The sequence below is a fragment of the Cryptomeria japonica genome, chromosome 8 (assembly GCF_030272615.1).
Source record: "Cryptomeria japonica chromosome 8, Sugi_1.0, whole genome shotgun sequence".
NCBI classification, from domain to species: domain Eukaryota; kingdom Viridiplantae; phylum Streptophyta; class Pinopsida; order Cupressales; family Cupressaceae; genus Cryptomeria; species Cryptomeria japonica.
This window is the reverse complement of record NC_081412.1, coordinates 68,159,375-68,178,772: the sequence shown is the minus strand read 5'-3', so window position 1 is coordinate 68,178,772 and position 19,398 is coordinate 68,159,375.

The following is a 19,398-nucleotide window of genomic DNA, read 5'->3' as shown; positions in this document are numbered from 1 at the left end:
TAAGATTTGGGGATGACAAAGCTTGTTTGATCAAAGGAAAAGGCACTATATCTTTTGATGGTAAGCACAATACTAACAATGTTTATTATGTTGAAGGTTTGAAGTATAATCTTTTGAGTGTTGCTCAATTAGTTGAAAAAGAATTTCAATTACAATTCAAGAATGGTAAATGCAAAATCATGAATAGAACTAGTTTGGAAATTGCAACCGGTAATCAAACTAGAGGTAATATCTTTCATTTGAATAAGAATGAAAAGACATTATTGATTGCACATATTGATGAAAGTGTGTTATGACATAAAAGACTCTGTCATGTGAATTTTGATTGCATTGTAAAGATTAGCTCATCTAAGGTAGTAAGGGATTTACCTAAGATTGTGAAACCTCATAATCCGGTATGTAAGGAATGTCAAATGGGAAAGCAAGTTAGAACAACTTTCAAGAGTATTTTTGAGAAAACCAATGATGTTCTTGATTTAATTCATACCGACTTATGTGGTCTGACAAGAACAAGAAGTTTACAGGGAGATAGATACTTTATGCTAATCATTGATGATTATTCTAGAATGTGTTGGGTTACTTTTCTCAGGGAGAAATCAAAAGCTTTTGGGAAATTCAATTATTCAAGGCACTTGTCGAGAATGAAATCAGAAAGAAAATCAAATGTTTAAGATCAGATCAAGGAGGTGAATTTACATCTAAGGAATTCAATACATTTTGTGAAGTGAATGGAATTAGAAGACAACCATCAGCACCTCAGACACCTCAACAAAATGGAGTTGTGGAAAGGAAGAATAGAACTATTTTGGATGTAGCCAAAAGCATGATATCATAAGCAAATATACCTCATGTGTATTGGAGAGAAGCAGTGAATACAACAGTTTACACTTTCCACAGAGTTCACATCAAAGGTGAAACTAGTAAGACACCCTATGAACTATGGTTTTGTAATATTCCTACTCTTAAGTAATTCATAATATTTGGAAGTAAATGCTACATTAGGAGAGATGAGTATATTGGTAAATTTGATCCTAGAAGTGATGAAGGAATATTTCTTGGTTATTCATCTAAGAGAAAAGCATATAGATGTTTTAATAAAAGATTACAGAAAATCATTGAGAGTGCAAATGTGAAGATAGATGAACATTTTAGAGGAAATTCGAGATCTATGGACTCTGAAATGGTAGTTGAGATAATCACAAATGAACCTATACAGAGCGCACTGATACAAAATGTTGATCCAATCACATCAGCATCATCAGAGAATTCCACAGTGACTGAAGAACAATAGCAAGTGAACACACCCAGGTATGTAAGATTGAATCACTCTGAAAGTTAGATAATTGGGAATAAGTATAAAGGAGTTATGCCAAGAGGAAGACTAGAAAATGAAGAGGTATGTCTAATTTCTCAAATTTAACCAACATCTGTCATTGAGGTATGCGAAGATAAACATTGGATTAAAGGTATGGAAGATGAATTGGAACAAATGGAAAAGAACAATACATGGACATTAGTTCCATGACCTAAAAATAAAAATGTAATTGGAACTAAATGGGTATTCATAAATAAACTTAATGAAGATGGTAAGGTTATTAGAAACAAAGCAAGATTAGTGTGTAAAGGATATTCATAGAAAGAGGGAATTGATTACAATGAAACCTTTGCATCGATAGCTAGAATTGAGGCAGTCAGATTATTTCTTGCATTTGCAACACACAAGAACTATAAAGTATATCAAATGGATGTAAAATATGCATTTCTGAATGGTGATCTTGAAGAGGAAGTTTACATTGAAGAACCTGATGGATTTTCATTGAAAAATGATAAAGATATGATTTGCGAACTAAGGAAAGCTTTATATGGACAAATATCTTTTGAAGCTTGGTTACACGAAAGGTAATGCTGACAACAACTTATATTTCAAAGTGACTAATGAAGACATTTTTGTTATTAAAGTTTTTGTTGATGACACAATTTGTGGAGGAGAAGATGGATTGTGTAAAGACTTTTCTAACAAGATGCAGGAAGAATTTGAAATGTCTATGATTGGGGAGATAAAATTCTTTTTAGGATTGCAGATTTCACAGACTGATAAAGGTATATTCTTATGTCAATCAAAGTACTTAAAGGAATTACTGAAGAAATTTGGTATGGAAAACTCTAAATCGGTAAGTACTCCTATGACTACAACTGATAAACTATCATTGAAGGATGATTCGGCTCCTGTTAATCCGACAAGATACAAATATATGATTGGAGGTTTACTGTATTTGACACAAACAAGACCTGATATAATGAATTTCATGTGTATTGTTTCAAGATTTCAAAGTAATCCTAGAGAAAGTCATGAATCAGTAGTGAAAAGGATTTTCTGATATTTACAAGGCACAACAAATCTTGGTTTATGGTACCCTAAAGATGAAAATTTTGATTTATGTACATACACCAATGCTAATTAGGAAGGAGATGTAGATGATAGAAAGAGAACCACCGGCGGGGCATTCTTTCTTGGTAGCAGATTGATTCCATGGTTGAGCAAGAAACAGAGTTGTACATCATTGTCAATAGCAGAATCAGAATATGTTGCAGCAACAACTAATTGTACTCAGGTATTATGGATTAAGAAAATGTTGAAGGACATAAAGGTAAAATGCAAGAACCTATAATCATTTATTGTGATAATTCAACAACAATTGATATATCTAAGAATCCGGTATTTCACTCTAAATCTAAACATGTTTCTATCAAATACAATTTTCTAAAAGAGAATGTTGAAGCAAAAGAAGTGAGATTGGTTTATGTGAATACTAAAGAGCAGATTGCAGATATCTTTACTAAGCCTTTTCCTAAAGAAACTTTTGAATATATTAGAGAATAGCTTGGGGTTATAACCTCACCGGTAGAGACTTAGACAGTTGATGCTTGGCATCAAACCGATAGAATTCATAGAGAATTTTTTTTCGGCTTTGATGGAGGAGAGCTACTTCTCAGGGGGAGTAGTTGGTATTTGTAATTGGTTCTATGAATTGGTTTTATCTGGTATTTGTATTACTTTGGCATTTGATGTCAAAGGGGGAGAGATATCTATGGAAAAAAATTAAAACATTATCCTTTGGGGAGAGATTATTCATTGGGGGAGATATACTTACTCTCTGCATTTGTATTTTTGATTTTTGGTATTGATCTATTCTAGAGATTGTTGGTTTTTGGTTTTTGGCATTTCTACTTTGGCACTTAGATGGTTTTTCCATCTTTTGTTTCCATAAATGCCAAAGGGGGAGATTACTGGTATTATGGATATGTTGCATTGGTTTTGTCATTGATGTCAACACTTATAAACACTTATGCTTCTGGAGATCTTTGGTTATGTTCACCGACAAGTTCAGTGACTTATGCACAGTCACTGGTATTTGGTTCACCGACAGGTTATATTTTTCACTGACACAAAGGATGACTTGTTATCATCTGGAGATCACTTGGTTATGTCAAACAAATGGTTTGGACACTTGGTTTTGGTGATTTGGTTGTTGGTCTAATCAGGTTGACATATTTATTGTTACCAATAAATTGGTCTAGGTTATGGACCGACATGTGTCATCTATTCTAGATTAGCATGACACATTATGGAGATGATTTAATCAATCAGTATTGATGTTGAGTCAAAATGATGCATCACATCTTGACTTACTTGTAATTGATTTTATTGTAATATTCTTAGTGATCCGACCTACACATTTAGTCTTAGGTTTTGGTATATATGTAAGATTGCATTTGTGAGATAATGTAATAGGTTGAAGGTAGATATCGGTATATGGTTATGTTATTGTAACATGGTATGTGCGAATATTGAAGATCATATGAGAAGACCGTAGAGAAGGTTCAAGGAAGGTTTGAAGGAGATATTAAGAGCTTAACCAGTACTGAATCCAGCATTGGAGATGCTGCTTTGAGCAATACATTATCATTGGATTTAATCATCCAATTGTAGTCAGTGTGACTCCCTTCTTGTGATTGAGTAGTGAGCTCTAGATAGCTAGCCTTTCTACATGTGTAGACCCCATTTGTACACACATACTATCTGTAGTAGTATCATCTAATTTTTGGTAAGGTTTCCCACCATGGTTTTTCCCCTTACAGGGTTTCCACATACAAATCTCTATGTTATGTGTTGTGGATGTTGTTTCTCTTTCTGTTTCATGCATTAAGCTTCACCAGTATTAATATTAACTGTTAATCTGTTAACCGACATTAGGTTTGGTTCACCGATATTAAGTATCAAGTTTGATTAAGTTATATTTGGGTTGAAATTATTAGACATCTGATTCACTCCCCCCTCTCAGTTGCCTCTGGGTCCTAACAATTGCAAACCAGTTGGGACACCAATGATTATAGGTTGTAAATTGTTTAAGGAGGATGAAGCCGCATCTGTTGATGAAAAAGAGTAGAGGTCAATGATAGGGAAATTTCATTATGTTTTTCACAGCAAATTGGATATTTCTCATGCAATTGGTTTAGTTGCAAGATTTTAGAAGAATCCAAAGGAGACACACTTGATAGCAACCAAGAGGATATTCAGATATTTGAAAGGTAGTATTGACTATGGATTATGGTATCCATATGCAGGTAACTTTGATTTGAAGGTTTATACGGATGCATATTAGGAATGTAATGTTGATGATAGGAAGAGCACAATCGGTGATGCATTATTTCCTCGAGGAAGACTTGTTTCATGGAGTAACAAGATGCAGAGCTGTACATGACAATCCACTATTGAAGTTGAGTATGTTGCAACGTATATGAATTGTACCTAGGCAATCTGGATGAAACACATTCTGGAAGGATTCAAGTTGAAGATTACAGATCCTATAAGGATTTTATGTGATAACACTAGTGCAATTAATATTTCAAATAACCCAGTGTTGCATGCTAGAACCAAGTATATTGAGCTGAAATATCATTTCTTAAGAGAGAAATTGTAGAGTAAAGATGGGTTATTGGAGCATGTATCTACCAAGGAGCAGCTAGCAAATATCTTTACTAAACCTCTGCTTAAGACTACTTTTGAGTATCTTAGAGGTCAGCTAGGGGTTGTGTCCCTACATGAGGTCAATTGAGCATGATGTGGAATACATCAGTCTCAGAGCTAATTGAAGAATCTTGAAGCAGGATTGGTGTAGAGTGGAGTTATTCCATAGGGGGAGCATCAAGTTGTAGTTTTTTGATGCATAACAATGAAGTATGACATTGCATGTTTTACTTTCACTTTGGTACTATTATCAAAGGATGAGAAGAACTATATGATTGGGGAGAAGAACCATATGATTGATAGAGAGAAGATCTATATCCTATTACCAGTTGAAGACATGGAGACTCAGTTGAAGGAGAATACATGGTAAAATGTAAACCAGTTGAAGACATGGAGACTCAATTGAAGGAGAATACATGGTAAAATGTAAACCAGGATTCCTATTCACAATCATAGCAATCAAGGATATTGATACTTGTATTGCCATCAATGCCAAAGGGGGAGATTATTGGCACTTGCATGAATATTGCATTGATGAACTTTTATGTTGTCATTGATGTCAACTATAACCGATAACAATGTTGTAATAATGTTGTTTTGCAATCGGTAAGTGAGCTTGTGAAGGAAATCGGTAAACCCTACATGTTGATATGCTAAACCCTAACCAATGGAGCTTGGTGAATCAGTTGTATTAGTTTATGATCAAATGATGAGTGGTAATGTTTATGACATGTATGCATGTTGTATGGGAAGAGTTTCAAATGGTTTTTGGTATGTAGAGATAACGGTTTTTATCTTGAGAATGAGCAAGTTCATTGCATGTAATAGAAACCACGTGATGAGTTACAGGGATCGATGAAGTGGTGATCAAGGAGCGGTCGAGGTTGTCTTGAATGATGTGCAATGATTACTATGTAATCCAATGATCATACTTGAACTAATTTGTTTTTAATCTCTATCAGATCTTAGGTTTGTGATGTGTTACAGACCTATTATTTTGTTTATAAGGTCGATGAGTTGTTTTGTTGTAGAGTTGGAAATTTTGGTTGAATGTAAAAGTGATTGGTTGCCAAACCAGATGGTGTAAAGGTGGATAGGAGCATGAAAAGGATCTGATCAAGCAAAGTAGTGCTATTTACCAGATCAACATATGCCTGTTGTTCTCTACCAATTACAACAGTCAAATCCCTTAACTGGGTAAGCTCTAACAGGCTTAGTGTTATCTAAATCCTCTAACTAGGTGATCCATTATCTTGGATTTTAAATCCTCTACCGAGGTTACTCCTAATAGCGTATTTCTTTTAATAGGGCATTATAGTCAATCCCTTAACCAGGTGGTCCCTAATAGGATCTGTTCTTAACATGACTTATTGTAAAGCTTTAACAGGGTTGGCTCCTAACAGGGTGAACTTCAGAAGAGTTCAGAATACTTGTGGGTATTCATCCCCACCATGGTTTTTCCCATTTGGGTTTCCATGACAAAATCATTGTGTCAAGTGGTGAATGTTTTTGTGGTTATGTTTGATATGATTAATTTTCTTAACAACTAAATCCACTTAGATATGATATGATGACTGACAACAATCTAAAACAAGCTTTTACTTTGGTCAGTAAAGTATTTGGATGTTTTGTTTAAAAGGTTTTGAGAGTTTCAGAGTTGTTTTACTGTTATTCTATTATGACAATCAACCAGTTTACTTGACAGTCATATTGCAATTTTTCAGTTTTGAGTTTGTCTTGAGAGGTTGTTTTTGTTTGGTGAAAAGTTTATGTCAGTTTTCTATCTACTGATTCACCCCCCCTCTCAGTAGTTTACTGAATCCTTATTGATTTATCATACCATCAAAACTAAATCTTCATTTCTTGTCCCCATTTATGTTATACATCTTCTCCTCCTTAGGCTAATATGTTTATTATCCCCCTTTGACAACAATGCCAAAGGTGCATATCCATCACCGATCATCAAATCTATTGTTGTTGTCTTCAACATCTCTGTAAATATCATCTAAGTTGCTCCCCCTACAGAGTAGTCATAATTTCATCAATCCATAGTGAAAAGTTTTCAATAAGCATATAAGATTGATGCATCTACTGCATCCTAGTTTTTCTTGTGTACAGATCTGACCCTTAATTTACCTTTGAGGTACTGAAAGGTAGTCTTTGACAATGGTTTTGTGAAAATGTTTGCTAGCTGCTCTTTGCTTGTCACATACTCCATTCTGACTTGTTTTTCTTGTACTCTCTCCCTCAGAAAGTGATATTTCAATTCTATGTGTTTAGTTCTTGCATGTAATACATGATTTTTTGAAATATTAATTGCACTTGTATTGTCACAATAAATAGTTACCGGTTCAGACATATCAAGTTCAAAACCTTCTAACACATGTCTCATCCATATTGCCTGCGTGCAATTTGTTGATGTTGCAACATACTCTACCTCTGCTATTGAATGTGAAACATAAGTTTTCTTCTTACTTGTCCAAGCAACCAATCTACCTCCAAGAAGAAAATATCCACCGGTAGTGCTTTTTCGATCATTAGCGTTGCTTCCCCAATTTGCATCAGTAAACACTTCCAAAGAAAAATCATTTTTATAAGGATACCATAAGCCATAATCTATTGTGCCTTTCAAGTACCAAAATATCCTTTTCACTGCTACCAAGTGAGTCTCCTTGGGATCCTTCTAAAATCTAGCAACCAAAACAATAACATGTGCAATATCAGGCCTACTGTGAACAACATAATGCAACTTACCAATCATGGACATGTATTTTTTTTCATCAACAAAGGGTGAATCATCATATTTAGACAATTTACAACCTACCACTATCGGAGTACCAACCGGTTTACAATCCTCCATGGCAAATGTTTTCAACACTTCCTTTACATACTTACTTTGACAGATAAATATTCCACCATCCAATTACTAGACTTGCAACCCAATGAAAAACTTAATCTCACCAATAAGAGACATCTCAAATTATTTCTTCATCTCCTTAGCAAAAGCCATACATAAATCATCATCACCTCCAAAAATGATATCATCTATAAATACTTCAGCTATCAACACTCTGTCTCCATCAGTCTTAAGATATATGTTATTGTCATTACTAGTACGCTGGAATCATATCTTGATCAGGTGTGCATGCAATATTTCAAACCATAATCTTGGTGCCTCCTTCAATCCATACAGTGCCTTATGTAACTTGCAAACCATATCTTTATCCTCAAGCAAAGCAAATCCATCTGGTTGTTCTATGTACACTTCTTCCTCAAAGATTCCATTAATAAAAACAAATTTAACATCCATCTAGTAGACCTTAAAGCCTTTAATGAAACATAAGAAAGTAACATTCTTACTCCTTCCAATCTTGCCACCAGTGTAAATGTTTCTCCATAATCTTCTCCTTCTTCTTGTGCATAGCCTTTGCATACCAACCTTTCTTTATTCCTCACAACCTTGCCTTCTTCATTCAACTTGTTTCTAAAGACCCATTTAGTGCCAATCACATTGTTGTCTTCTGGTCTGGGAACAAGTGTCCATGTCTTGGTCTTCTCTATATGATCCAATTCCTCTTTGATAGCATTAATCCAATCATCATCCTTCAATGCCTCTATTACTGTTTTAGGCTCTATAGTTGAAATCAAAGAGGAGTTCTCTCTAATTTTCCTTCTTGTTTGTATACCATTATTTTTATATCTTATAATTTGTTCTTCTGAATGATTTGGTCTGACATATCTTAGTACTACCAGTTCCGGTGTTGTGCCTTCTGCTTCATGTCTTCATATTCTTCATCACTCTCTTCATTTACCGGTTGAGTACCTATTTCTACATTTTCCTACTCATCATTCTTTTGTACTTCCGGTTCAATAAACACAAGTTTTTCTTCATCTTGCTCAGGTTTAGATCTGCTGCTTTTATTAGATTTCTCAGAGAGTTCATCTACCTTCACATTTGCACTCTCAATGATCCTTTTTGTTCTCCTGTTATAACATTTGAAAGCCTTACTCTTTATAGAGTAACCAAGAAAAATACCTTCATCACACTTTGCATTAAGAGTCTTACATTAAGAGTCTTGCCATGCCATAATTCATAAGGTGTTTTGTTGTTACGTCTCTTGACAAGTACCTAGTTCAAAGTGTAAATAGCAATGCTAACTGCTTCTCTCCAAAACATTTTCGGTACTTCACCTTGAATCAACATGGTTCTAGCAGCTTCAACAACTATTCTATTCATTCTCTTTGCTATCCCATTCTATTGTGGAGTTCTAGGAGCTGACATCTGCCTCTTGATTCCCTGTTCATCATAGAACTTCACAAACTCATCAGAACTAAATTCTCCTCCTTGGTCAGATCTCAAACATTTCAAATTCTTCCTGGTTTCTTTCTCAACTAAATCTTTAAATGCTTTGAATTTACTGAATGCCTCATACTTTTCTCTTAGAAAAGTTACACACATCATCTTGGACAAATCATCATTGAAAATCATGAAATATCTATCACCAAAATAACTCTTAGTCCTCATAGGACCACAAAGATCTATATGAACCAACTCTAAAATATATTTTGAAGAGAAAGAATTACTCTTAAAAGATACAAAAGTCATTTTACCCATCTGAGAATCCTTATATAACACATTATCTAGTTTAACAAGTTGGAGGAAACCTCTCACACTACTTGATTTACTAACCTTTATCAAATTGTGAAAATTCACATGACAAAACCTCTTTTTCCATAACCAGCTATCTTTAATATTTGCCAGCAAACAACTATTCACATTAATATTTAGATGAAAAAGGTTACCTCTTGTCTTCTTTCTAGTATCAATCAATTCTTCATTACTTCGAAGAATCCTGCACACTCCACTTTTAAATTCTAGAAGATATCCTTTATCATTTAATTGACAACCACTCAAAAGGTTATGTTTTAATCCTCTAACCCAAAAGACATCATCTGCATTACTTTTTCCATTCAATGAAATAGTTCCTTTACCTTTAACCATGCAGGGTGAGTTGTTACCAAACCTTACCACACCGCCATCAAATTCTTCAAAAGATAAGAACTTGTTTCTATCATTGGTCATGTGGTGTGAGCAAGCACTATCTGTTATCCATTCATCATTTCTATCAATGTGAAACACTAATGCCTTTTCATCAGTCAGATCTTCCTTCACAACAACAAACACTATCTGCTCATTGTCATCTTCTTCTAATTCTTCATCAGTTACTCCTTCATCAATTGCAACATAGCAATGTTTTGTCCTTTTTCTTTAAATTTCTTGAACTTTTCCTTTTTATCACCGTTAATACAATTTGCAGCAATGTGCCCGATCTTATTGTAGGAAAAACACTTCAAGGTAATTTAGCTTTATACTTACCGGTGCCTCTAGGAAATCATTTATCTAATAGTGTCTCAAGTTTCATCAGATGATCTTTATTATTGTTGGCCATTTGCAGGAATTGATTATCTGTTGTATTGATGTTTTGTCATTGATGTCAACACTAGTTGTTTTGGATGCTTTATCGACACCCCTCTGGTCCCGATAGGTTGTGTGGTTTCTGGTTGGATTGGATTTGACAATGATCCAGTATGCTTTGGTATGATTTGGTTACGGAATTGGCTTACTCATGTTCATATTTAGTCAGTTGGTATTGGTCTAGTGATCAAATGCTATCCTGTTTTCTTGAAAGCTTGGTTTGTGGTTCTGGCGAGGGTTTTTGCCGGTAGAGCCTTTGATGAAGATATTTGATGATATGCATAAATGGTGTTGGTACAACTTCCGGTATGGATTCAAGATGTTGGTGGTGATCATGTTCAAGGCTTGATGGATTGGGATCATTGCTTTAGCGCGTTGACCTATATTTGGTCCCGGTTGATCTAGGTTATGGACCAGTTTAATGTAACGTATGGATTGGACCTCTGGATGTGTTTCTGGGATGTCTTATGAGTTGGATATTATTTGTTTGGCCTTAGGCCAACATATTTAGTAATTATGTAATTTGTTTATTGTCTGGTGGTCGACTTGATTGTTTATGGTCAAGGGTTATATATATATATATGATGTAAGATCTCATTGTAGATCATGGTCATGGTATGGGATATGGATGTGTAATGTGTGAATAATGTAATATCATTTAGGTAGAGGATTCAGTTGATCATTGGAGATCAAGTTGGGTTTATGTAAGAGGATTTAGTTATCTAGTATTGAGATTAACTGGAATTGTACTTAGGCAAAGGAGATGCTATCTTTCCAGTTTGATATTTTCTTCGGATTCTAGTATGGATTTCTATGTAGTCAGTGAGACTCCTTTTGTGATGAGCAGTGTGCTCTAGGTTGTTGGCCTTCCTACAAGTGCAGACCCTTTAATTGTAATTCACATACTTACTATAGAAGTATTATCTGACTACGGGTAGGCTTCCCACCATGGTTTTTCCCTTTACTGGGTTTTCCATGTATAAATCTTGGTGTCATGTGGATGGTATTTATTCTCTGATTATTTTTTATGCTTAATTAGTTTAATTGCTATTCTGGTATTTGGTTTAAGCATTCTAGTATTAATGTTTTGGGTTCCAATATTAAAGTTTTAATTGCTAAATGTTTCGGTAACCTTAGAGAACTGATTCACCCCCCTCCCCCTCCCAGTTGTCTTTTGGTTATTTGAACTATCTAACAATTGATATCAGAGGTTTGGTCCTCTCTACGAAAAGCTTAACCGCTTGAGGAAGATCCTATGTCGACTAACAGTTCAAGTTCATCTAGTTCATCTGGAGCTATCTTTCGGAGAGATATTCCTAGGCTTGATGGAATAAATTACATAGTATGGAAGATTCAGATGGAGACTCATCTGAGATGTCTTGGCAAGGAGATTTGGGAGATCACATAGAATAGCGTTACACCTCATAATCTAGCATCTAACAATCCTCATCTAGAAATCTTGGATAAGGAGCTTGAGAATGATTGTAGAGAAAGATAAGCCCTCTCATGTGCACTTTCTGATCAACAATTAATGGGATTAACTGACAAATCATACAAATAGTCTATATGGGATAAGTTGGAGACTCTTAATGAAGGTGACCCTACACTGAAGATTGCTAAACTTGATGGTCATTGGGTAAGATATGAAAACCTGAAGATGGAAGAAGATGAAAGGATTACTGCATTCATGGAAAGAGTAAATGAGATTGTTATGGGAATTCAATGTTGTGATGGAACTCTGAGTGAAGATGAAATTGTTTCTAAAGTTCTGAGAGCCCTACCACCATCTTGAAAGATGAAGGATACTACAATTAATGAACTGAGAACAATGGCTAATACTTCTGTCAATAGAGATACCTTGGTTGGGAAATTATCTGCTTTTGAGCTCGAAGAATTTGGACCTTCTGGAGCACTGAAGTTTGAACCTTCTTTTCATGCATCTCCATCATCAAACCAGTAAGAAAGATTGGAAAGCTTTATATGCAAAGGAATTGGATGATATGGAGGGAGAAGATGATGAGTTTGAGAAAATTGAAGCACTATTTGCTAGAAAGGTACCTAAGGGACCGATAGGAAGTAAGTATGAAGGAAAAGAACCTTTTAAATGTTTTGCATGCAATAAGATTGGTCATTTTGCATCTAGATGTCCTGAAAGGAATTCAAGATTTGAATAGAGAGTTAGAACATCATTTCTTAACCCTATATATCAGAACAAGTATAAGTATAGGAAAACATAGACAAATCATGCTACATAGCGGATGAGGAAGGTGTTACTGATTCTAATGATGAACTAGTAGAAGACTCTGCTAGTGGTTCCAACAATGGAAAATAATGGGTGTTATTAGCTATCAAGGAAGATGTTCCGACATTGGAAGAGAATGTACCTAAAGAGAAGGAATTTGCTGCTTAAATTGAAGACACGAATGAATGGGTAATTGACAGTGGTTGTTCGCATCATATGACTGGAGATAAAGCTAAGTTTCTATCTTTGCAAGAATTTGATGGTGGTTTGGTTAGATTTGGAGATAAAAAAGCATGTATGATCAAAGGAAAAGGAACTATATCATTGGATGGTAAGAACAATACTGATAGTGTTTATTTTGTTGAAGGTTTAAGGCATAATTTTTTGAGTGTAGGACAATTGATGGATAAGGGATTTCAATTACAAGTCAAGGATGGAAAATGCAAAATCTTTAACAGATCTAGTTTGGAGATTGCAACTGGTACACAAACAAAAGGTAATATATTTCATTTGAATTTTGGTGAAAATACATGTTTGATTGCATAAATTGATGAGATTTGGCTATGGCATAAGAGGCTATGCCATGTGAATTTTGATTGCATTGTGAAGATCAGTTCAACTAAGGCAGTTAGAGATATACCTAAGATTATGAAGCCCTATAATCTGGTATGCAAAGAATGTCAAATAGGTAAACATGCCAGATGCTCTTTTAGGAATATACAAGATAAATCTAATGATGTTCTTTATCTTCTTCATATTGATTTTTGTGGGACTACTAGAGTTAAAAGTTTTCAAGGTGATAGATATTTTATGCTAATCATTGATGATTATTCTAGAATGATGTGGGTTACTTTTCTAAGGGAGAAATCTGAAGCATTTGAAAAGTTTAAATTCTTTAAGGCTAAAGTTGAGACAAAGACAAGATTGAAGATTAAATGTTTGAGGTCAGATCATGGTGGAGAATTCACATCTGGTGAGTTATAAACTTTTACGAGAAGCATGGTATAAGGAGACAATTTTCTGCTCCTCAGACACCTCGACATATTGGAGTTGCGGAAAGGAAGAACAAAACTATCTTGGATGCTGCTAAAACAATCGTGATGAAATCTAGTCTACCTCATATCTATTGGAGAGAAGCAATGAGCACAACAATTTATCAAAGGAGAAATAGGTAAGACACCTTATGAATTATGGTTTGGCAATACACCTACAATTAAGTATTTCAGAATCTTTGGTAGCAAACATTATATCAGGAGAGATGATATCATTGGCAAGTTTGATCCTAGATGTGATGGAGGAATTTTTCTTGGTTATTCTAATGAAAGAAAGACATATAGATGTTATAACAAGAGATTGTAGAGAATTGTGGAAAGTGCTAATGTTAAGGTGGATGAGCTGAATAGAAGTAAAATAAGAGTTTATGAGTGAGAACCTGCGGTGGAAATGATTATATCTAAACTGGTAGCATCTTTATAGGAACAAAGTGTTGAACCAATTACTCTGGTAGTATCAAAAAACTCAACAGTAATTGAAGAACCAGGAAGAGGAATAGAGAGTCTGAAGACTCCTAGGTATGTGAGATTGAATCATTCAGAAGATTAGATCATTGTGGATAAGAACAATGGAGTGATGACATGAAGAAGACTGACAAATAATGAGGTATGTTTAATTTCTCAAGTTGAATCGGTATCAATAATTGAAGCATGTAAATATGAATATTGGTTGAAAGATTTGCAAGAAGAATTAGATCAGGTTGAAAAGAATAACACATGGACTTTAGTTTCCTGGCCTAAAAGTAAGAATGTTATTGGAACTAAATGGGTTATTAGGAATAAATTGAATGAGGATGGTCAAGTTGTAAGGAACAAGGCTAGATTGGTTTGTAAAGGATATTATCAGAAGGAAGGAATTGATTATGGTGAGACTTTTGTACCTTGTTGTCCTCGATTTCAGTGCAGCCTAAATCATGAGGCAACCCTACAAAACTCATCCATTTCATACCTCATGGGCTCTGGGAGAAGCTAATCGACCCTGTCAATTAATCGCTTTTTGTTTCGTGTCATTTCATTTGGTCTTTTTTGAGTTTTGAAGTTTTCATTGTTTTACTGACAGGTCAGATTTTAAAACCTGACATGTCAGCCTTTTGAGTTAGCACATCAAACTTTAAAGTCCTAATCAGTTTAAGCTGATAGGTCGGGTTTTAAACCCTAACCTGTCATTGTGCTTTGCTAGCAAGTCAGACTTTAAAGTCTGACATGCTATTTCATGAGCTGATGGGTCAGGGTTTAAAATCCGACCTACCAGGGTCTTAAGCTGATAGATTGGGTTTTAAAACCCGACCCGTCAACATGAAGTTGCATTTATTGTAACTTGTGTTATCTTCATAATTAGTTATAAATGCCTTTTTAGTTAGTTTTTTCACCATTTTTGTCGTTTCTTCTTCCTATTTAGGTTTTGTTTGCTCATCTCTTCTCTCTCTTTGCCAGCGATTTGCTACCAAGATCTATCCATCGGATTTTTTCTACCTCATCGTGTTTATCGCCAGTAGGTAGGGTTTTTGTTTTGTTTTGATTTGGGTTTTTAATTGGTAGTTTCTAGGGTTTGATAAGTTTTGGTTCATTTTTGTGTTCGCCTTTTTTTTTTCTTATTTCTTCAAAACATCTCATGTCGAGTTCTGAAACCCGACATGAGGAATGTTTCTCATGATCTTCCCTTGCTAATTAACCTTGCATATCAGGTTTTTAAACCCGACATGCAAGTTGGTTGATATGTAATATTCTTAGCTCACATGTTGGGGTAATACCCTGAGTCGCATGTTGGGTTTTAAACCCCAACATGCTAACCACTCAAATATTTCCAACTGACACACCATGGTTTTAAACTCGACATGCTAGTCAGTTCACTCCTCTTGACACGTCGGGTTTAAAACCTCAACTTGTCAGTTATTTTGTTTTTCTTTTGAACTAGCATGTCAAGGTTTGAAATCAGACATGCCAGATTTTCCACCTTGCAATTCGCACATCAGGTTTCAAACACTGACATGCGAGCTTTATCTTTGCACTTCCAATTTACAAGTCGGGGTTGAAAACCCGACCTACCAGTAAGTTCCACTAACATGTCGGGTTTTAAAACTCGACTTGTTAGTGATTTGTTTTATCCTTTATACTAGCATGTCGGGGTTTAAAACCCGACATGCTAGTATTTTACCTTGGCAACTTGTAGGTCAAGTTTTAAACCCCGACCTGCTAGTTTTAGTGTTTTTCCTTCCAGAGTCAGTTTTGACTGAGTTTTCCATCCTATTTAATTATGGATCTCTAATTTGTTCTTCTGGTGATAAAAACTGATCATGGGCCTAATGAACATGCTCTTTGCAATATTATTGTAAATGTCCAAGCCATCTGTAAGCAAGTCAAAGACTTCTCCCAGTCACACAAAACCATCACCTCAAAAACATGTGTACAAGAAGATAAAGTACAAGTACGACAAGTACTTGAACATGTTCCCAAAAATTTCTGTGGATTCAAATGTGTCAGAGATTAGGGACACAAAAATCAGGTATGTGGACATGAAGGAGTTGAAGATAGATGCAAGAAGGCTCCATCCCGTATCACTAATTTGATGAGGTCAGAATTACAGAAATATGCATCATTTCCTATTGCAGCTCATGATCTAGAATTTGTGTTGGTTGCGACAGAGCACTTTGATCCAAACACTCATCAGGTAAAGGATGTTGATAATAATGTTGTGATGACACTGGATAGTGTATTTTTAAATAGTCTTTTTGTTGAGGAGGCAATAGACCGAAAGTATAACCTTGAACCAACCAACCTCTAAGGCTCACAAACTCAACTAGTAACCCTAATTCCAAAGATCCTTACACAACACCAAGTCAAGCAATGGTTCAATTGCACTAATCAAAACCTTTGAAGACCCAAAGGCTCCACTATGTCCACTTACACACAACTAACACTTCTCAAGTTCTTGTGTGACTACCTACACCCTTGCATACATGAGTGGGCTACTACTAGGCTTTAGGGTTTGAATGACCCACTTGACCAATTCAATACAATGATCCTTGGAAGAGTGTTATCACAACACCTTAACACAAATGAAATAGGATTTCATGGTTTAGATCCACCAGAACATCTATTTTGACTCACTTGCCCACAAACAAAACTGGTTGCAATTAGGCCTACATTTGAAGGAATCAGGTGATATCTTTTGACACCTTGAAGATATAGGAAAAAAAATTATATTTTTAGATACTCTTTTGGGAGTTCTCAACAATAAGTCAATTTTTGGTACTAGACCAACTTGCAAATATCCCAACCAATACTACACTAACAGACCTAATAGGGCTATTAGACCTACTTGACTGAACACCTTCCACATACTGGTTTGGTTCTCCTAATGGGTGTCCATCAATGATCATTAAATCTTATGTAAACCTCCAAAACACTCTTCTACCACATTCAAACCCCTTTCTAGTGCTCTACCACTCAATTCTCATGCAGTGAACTCATCAAACCAGTCTGTCACATAGAGATGCTAGACCTAGGGTTAGTTATCCATCCTCTTTGCCCTGTTGTATCATCTTAATGGATTTTAAAACCAACATATGATATAGTGGCCTATCATCTCCTATAATGGCAGAGTGTTCAATTAAGGATTGATAGGCTAAAACCCATTATTGCAGTCAAACCCTAGGGGTTTAAGGGTTTTAGGTTGCCCGGTAGAGATTTGCTAGTAGAATAGGGAAATGATCGCTCCAAGACTTAAAATTGAAGGAAAAAAATGTAAAATGATCTAGTTATAGGAACTATGCTATGAGCATTTTGGACAATCCACCTTCAGTATGTAATCAACATAATCTAGACGGTTTTTTGAGTTTCCAAAAGTTCTTGATGCTTCAATTTCCTTTCCAAATTAACCAACATACATCCTTTGGTGTTTGGGGAATTTAAAGGTATTTCCCAAATGACCACAACCTCCTCCAACTATTTTTCAAACCGACTGACCGTTGGAGAATCACAACTTACAAAAAGGTGCAAAATTGTCATGACAACAAATTGACAATATGCCAACTTTTGCATAATTCAAACAACTTAGACTCCAGAATATCATAGTCCCCCAAAATGATTACATTTGATTCTTAAACATAAAAAATGACTCAAATAGACTTGTGGTCACTTGATCCCTCAATTTATACCATTGTGACCCTTATTGACTCAATTTGACCCAAACATGGACAAACTTGTCACACTCCTAGGACATTGAATTAAAAAAAAGACCCATAGGGTCTTATTACATTCCTTCTAGGACAATAGGAAATCATATTGTTCTTGTTGCATGCCTTCATAGATAGGTGCTCCTGCACCATACCTCCTGGGTGAAATTTGTCTCAAGTCCTTTTAGAGACCAATTGCTACAAATCACCACCCTGCTTTTTGATATCTTCCTCCAGCATCTAGGTAGCTTATAAGTCAGGAAGGCCTTGACATTTAACTAAGTTCTCAAAATAGGTCTTGTGCTTTGTTTTCTTAGCTTCCCTGCTATCCAAAATGCACTCCATCTTAGGTGGCTCCTTAGGTGGTAAGTGCTTTTTCCAATCTTCACTTTCCTGAACAGATTCACCTGCACATTCTCCTACATTAGGACTCCTATAAAATGTTAGATCAAACACATTAAATATAGGTAAAATAGCAATATCATCAGGGATTTCACTTTTGTAAGCATTAGGACCATATTTATCCAAAATTTTACAAGGTCCAATCCTTCTCATCATCAACTTGCTATGGCTTCCCTTGAGCAACCTGTCCTTGCTAAGATGAACCATGACCATGTCACCCACTTGGTAGTGCACATCTCTCCTTCTCTAATCCACTCTTGCTTTAACCTTTTGACTATTCTTTTGTAAGGTATCTCTGACTTGTTGGTGCACCTCTTTCATAGCCTCTACAAATTCATCAGCATGTCCACTCCTCTTGTCCAACCCCTAGACATCCCTCAATTCAAAAAATCCTCTTGGATGACTATAATACAGAATCTCAAAAGGACTCAGACCTATACTTTTGTTTGGCATACTCTTCTTGAGGTATCACCACATCCCAACTACTTCCATAATCCTTTGTCAAACACCTAAGAATATTTTCCAATGACCTATTCACAACCTCAGTTTGGCCATCGGTCTGAGGGTGATAGGTTGAGATAAAAGACAAATTTATGCCCAACCTTTTTTATAAGGTTCTCCAAAAATGCCCTACAAACTTGTTGTCCTGGTCAGATACAATACTCAAAGGCAACCCATGGATTCTAACAATATCTCTGAAAAACAATCCTACAACATAGCTAGCATCATTTGTGGTTTTACAAGGAATAAAGTGAGACATCTTATTGAACCTGTCTACCACAACAAACACATTGTCATGACCTGTCTTTGTCTTGGGTAATCCCATCACAAAGCTCATACTCAAACTTTCCTATGGTCTACTTGGTATAGGCAAAGGTTGTTATAGCACTGCATTGGTTGAGACCCACTTTTCTCTTTGACACATAGTACAACTCTCCAAAAATATTCTGATATCAGTTTGCATCTTTGGCCAAAAATAAAATCTCCTAACTAGGTCCAAAGTCTTATTTAGCCCAAAGTGA